We start from the raw sequence: 5342 nt of genomic DNA, 5'->3' as shown, positions 1-5342 counted from the left end.
ACAGGCTCCATCTCCAGGTCCACATTAAGACAGCTCAGCAGACTCCGGAGCTCCTGGAGCCCAGGTGATGAGGGAGGGATGATCCACACGGGCGTGAGGCCCACTCCCGTCCCTGTGATCGCAGTGCCCAGGTGGGTGAGGGCCTGGCCGGATAGAGCTCAGGGGTGGTCCCCGCTGAGTGAAGATGCCCCAGGCAGTGACGATTGCTGGGGACACAATGGGGGCCTTACACCCCCAGGGTGAGAATACAGGTCTCCTCTCTCTCCTAGTCAAGGGCTCCAGTAAGTTCCTGGCCCCTGCTCCTGCCTCCCCCACCCACATCCTGAGTTCTGCCCAGCAACCAGGCCACCCTCCATCTGCTGTCTGGCGTAATGAGCTAACCCGCTGCTGCTGGCACAAGCCGACTTTCATTCTTCTATTCACTGGGATAACCCTCCATTGTTCTCTGCCAATGGCCTTAAAACGCGCCTGCCTGTTACCTTCCCCAGCCTGCTGGCCCCAGGAGGGAAGCCTCCATCTCACCCAACTCCGAAGGGCCTCCTCTGCTTACTCCTGGCCAGGGGTAGAGAGGTGGAGGGGTGGGGGCCGTGGGGGTGTCAGGAATGCAGTCTTGGTGCACAGGGATGCGAGACCGCCACCCGCCTTCAGCTGCAGCCCTTAGCAGGGCCTCAAATGTCACGATATTTTATGGGGTGCCCCTCCCTCGGCTCCCTGGCAGGGTCACCACATGGCTTCTGTGCCTTTTCAAGCCCTATACCTCCGTGGAGTGTGTGGCTGTCCCAGTGCCTGGACAGATGGCCGAGGTGCCAGAGGTGGGTTAGAAGCAGCGGCTGGCCTCAGGCCCTCACAGGCACTCATTCAGGGAGATGACCCTGTCACCCCCTGAGGGCAGAGGAGACAGCAGGGCACTGGCGGATTGGCTTTTAACCCTTTCGGGGGCAAAGATTTCATCTAAACCAGCCCTATACGCTTATCCACGTGGGCAGCCCCAGGGGAGCAGAGGTCTCAGGTTATTTGTGTGACATCAGGTAAAAAAAAGATATTTCACTTCTTTGGGGGCAGTTTGAAGTCTCTCCGTGGAAGTGTGCGATTACCTGCATTCGGAAGCAGCAGCCTGTAACAATGTAATGTGATCAATACGTGGCCTTTTATTTCCTTTTTTTGCTTAACTGTAGAGGTGGATTTAAAAAAATAACAGCCACTCTTTGTCTGCAGAGGAGGTGTCTAAACAGACATTACGGGGTCGAGGTTTTTATTGAAACCTTGGTGGACCCAGCTCCCCAGAGTCACTTCTGCATCTGTAGGGGCCCCAGGTGAGGACAGCTGACCCCCTGCCACTGCCCTCTGGACAGCCAAGCCATGACACCGCGCCCCCACCCCCGACTCTAACTTATGGAGTGCAGTCTGTGGGCAGAGCTCCCTGAGGCTTGTGCGTGCCTGTCCCCCTTGCAGGGCCCAAGCATGCGTCCCAGACGGGCTGCTGGCTTTGTGGTTGGAGACACAGCTTTCTCCAGATTTTCAGATCTTCAAAGCAATGACATGCCGTGTCAGATCTGCCCATAGTCCAGGCACGTGGCAGGCGTCCAGCATGCAAATGAATCGGACGCTTTGCCTGTGGCCCGGGGCACCCGAGCCAGCCTCCCCACACCCTTGGGAGGCCCAGCAGGTGCCCGCACCAGGCAGGTGTGTAGCTTGCCATATGCTCTGGCGAGCATGCGCATCGGGTTTCTGCCAGCAACTTTCAATGGCCACCAGGTGAGATGCAGTGAGGGGAGAAGGGCCCCACTCCAACCTGTGGCTGCCTGAAGCCCTCCGGCAGTGGCAGCCCTGAACTCCCAGCCACAACAGACAGAGGAGTGACAGATGTCAAGGTGGGGGGATGCCCCCCGAGTGCAGCCTGGCTCTCAGAAGTCATCAAACCGGATCATTGTTTTCAAAATCTTCTGCATTTCAGAAAGAGGGAACACTTAATGGTCAAGTGCCTTCCAAATGCACAGCGAAGCCCAGACATGGGGCAGGAAGGCAGGAGTTCAGGGCTTTGCCCCCATCTGAGCCACCTGGGGAGCCCTAAAAGTCCCCATGCTTGGGTTCCTCTGCAGGAGCAGTTAAATCAGGCCCTCTGGAGTTAGGACCCAGGCATTTGCAATTTTTGTTTCTCAAAACTCTCGAGGTTTCCAACTTCCCACTACAGTAGCTACTAGTCACGTGTGGCTACTTAAATTCACTGAAATGATTTTTTTTTTTAAATAAAAGAAAGTTTGTCAAGTTGCATCAGCTGCATTTCCCAGGCTCCGTGGCTGCACTGATAGGTACACGTGAACCTTCCATCTTTGCACAAACCTGCAAAGGGCAGTGTCTATAGAGAATCCTGCAGCTCCTGCTTTCCCAAGTGGGGTGCCTGCTGCACCAGGGAGGTAACAGAGGACACCTGCAGCTCAGGGGAAGTGGCTAGACCGGAATCCTTATTCCCCAGTGCCTTAGGCTTCTAGGGTGCAGGTGTGCCCAGAGGAGTCTCCAGTCAAATCCAGCTGCCACCTCCTTGCAGTCCCAGTACACAAGCTGCCCCCTCAAATGCCTTGGTGACACCCCCTTCCCAGTACTAAGCTTGCTTGGTTCCACCCATGTGATCCCTTTGTCTCTGGTCATGCATGCCCTGGGATACCCTTCTCCTACATCAGACTTTTTGCCAGAACTTCTAGAAAGTAGGGATGCTGCTAAGCAGCCCCTGATCCCGTGGATGTCCCAGGTGCCCGTAGTTCCAGGTGAGCACACATTGGCACGAGGGAGCCTGTACGTGTGCCTTTGTCTGCCCCCACCTGGGTCTCACCCTGTCATTTATCAGATGATCATTTTTGTAGCAAAGGGACCCTGCCACACGTCTGGCATCTTTGAAAGATGGTTCCTCCAAATGGGCTCAAATGCAAAGCAAAGAGTGTGGGGCAGTGAACAGGGTGGGGGTGGGGGTGCAGGGGTGGGGGGTTCAAAAAAATGCCTTCGGGTGGGGCAGGGCGGCGTTTCTAACAGGGCAGGATTTCACAGCACTTGCTGCCAACTGTTGCAAAAAAGAAAGAAAGGAAGGAAGAAAGAAAGAAAGAAAAGAAAGAAAGAAAGAGAAAACCCTAAGAAGAAAGAGAGGGGAGATGCACATATTCCTGCAGCCCTGCAAACGCCCTCGTCCTTCCTCATTGTTCCCCAGAGCGGCAGCCGGCCCGGCCAACAGCTGTGCGTTGCGTGTATCACTAACAGCTGCTTTCTCCTGGGGTGAAATTAAAAGATTAGGGGGTGTGGGCACGTGCTGGCCTCAGGAGCCCAAACAATGCTTGATTTAGGGTGAAACTAGTTGGGGAGGCTGACAAAGGAGGAGGCTCCAAGTTGGCCAGGGGTCAGCAGGGGGGTGGTGCTGGCTTTGACAGAGACAAAGGAGGGAGCGGGCGGGGGCAAGGGCTGGGGGAGACGGGCCCAGTGAAAAGAGGCCTCGGGAGCAGCTGCTCCGGCCCCAGAAATTTGAGACGGGTCTTTTCACAAACACAAATGCGGGAGAAGAATAGGAGCCAGGCTTAGCTGAGATGGCTCGTTTGCAAATGAAAGGGAGATTGAGAGCCCCTTCCATTTTCCAAGTTTTCACCTAAGAGGACGCAACATGATTAGGGCTGGGGACGTGTGCCGCCGAGCAGATGGGCTAGCCACCCCGCGCAGGGCTCTGTGTTTACATAACAATCGTGGCTGGGCGGGGCGCCCGAGCCCAGCCCCGGGCACATCCAGCGTGCACCCTGGTGCCCCCATTTCTAGCGGGTGCAGTTCCAACAGGGGGTCCCGAGGGAGACAGGTCTTGGCCTCAACCTGCATGAGCCGGGCTCAATCAAATGCACCTCATAGCCAGGGAGCAACCAGGGGCCTGCCAACTGCGGTCAGCGGTCCAGTCCCAGGGGTACCCAGGCACGTGTGACTCCCGGGAAGGACGTCAGTCTGACCATTCCAGCTTGCTGTTTTTGTCTAGTGACTGATAAGACCCTGGATTGGCCAGGTCGAGGGGGCCCTGAGCCATATTTCATCTATGGGTGACCATAGGGTTTTATTTATTTCCCAGGCCAAGATGCCACCAGACAAAGGATGGAAATAACTAGCCGTAAAAGCACCCTGTGGGCTACAGTGGCTTCTCACATACCTTGAAGGGGGCAGTGAAGTTTTTGGGTTTGCATTGGTGATCAGAAGAAGGGGAAACCTCACTTCTGAGAATATTTCTGCCTCAAATGCGCAGACGGAGCTAAACTTGCAGGCACAGCAGACAACCCTGCATGACCTGTGCTCCCCATGATGCCAGGGTCCTGGAAGAAAGGGACACTGAGACAGGCCAGCTGTCCGTGCATTCTGCAGGGCATTGTAGAAATAGCTGGCAAATTTGAATAAGATAAGCAGGTCTCATGATAGTGTGGCATTCCATGTCAAGTCCAGGTTTTGGTAATTGTGCAAGTGGATCCGTAGGAGGAGAAGGCCTCTGGTATTTTGGGAAATATTCAGTAAGTCTTTAGGATAATCGTGGCTCAGGAAATAGTACAACTCTCTTTATATAGATCACCTTCCATATCCAAAGGGGATTGGTTTCAGAATCCCCTTGGATACCCAAATCAGTGAATGCCCAAGTGCTATAGTTGCACATGACCCTAACCATATCCTCTTGGATACTTTAAGTCATCTCTAGAGGACTTCTAACTCCTAATACAGTATAAATGGTATAGGAATATAGCTGTGCCAGGAATCATGACAAGAAACACAATTTTGACTGTTCTCTACTGATACAATTTCTTCCTCTCCCCCCAAATATGTTCAATCCGAGATTGCAGAGAGGACAAAGGAAGAAAGCCAAAGTGGTAAAATGTTAACATTTGGGAAATCTGGGTAAAGGTCATCCGGTAATTGTTTACAATATTCTTGCAACATTTTCTCAATCTGAAATTGTGTCCAAATACAAAAACTAAAAGGGAAAAAATGGGGCAATTGAGGTACAGTGCCCGTGAGGGGTCATTCTGGTGCTCTCCCAGGTATAGGCAGGTGCACCTGGAAGTCTGCCTATCCTCAGGGCCAGGGCAGCTCTGAGTGAAGCCTGATAGGCTTAGTTCCTGGTCCACCTGCCTTGGGGCCTACTGTCCCCCAGGTGGATTGTGTGCAGGACGAGGTGGTGCTGCTCTTTGGGGGCACATGTGCATGCTTGGGACAGCCTGAAAGCGGGGATACCTTCCAAAAGTTGACCTGGTGGAGATGCCCAGGTCTGTGCTTTGTGGCCACAGGAAGCTGTGGATGGGAAGGTTTCCATAGACGCAAACCTACAGCTGACCCTGGGCTGG

The sequence above is a fragment of the Marmota monax genome, unplaced genomic scaffold, assembly GCF_021218885.2.
Source record: "Marmota monax isolate L192 unplaced genomic scaffold, Marmota_monax_Labrador192_F-V1.1 WCK01_AAM20220418_F8-fsc00217, whole genome shotgun sequence".
NCBI lineage: Eukaryota > Metazoa > Chordata > Mammalia > Rodentia > Sciuridae > Marmota > Marmota monax.
Note: the sequence above shows the minus strand (reverse complement) of the source record.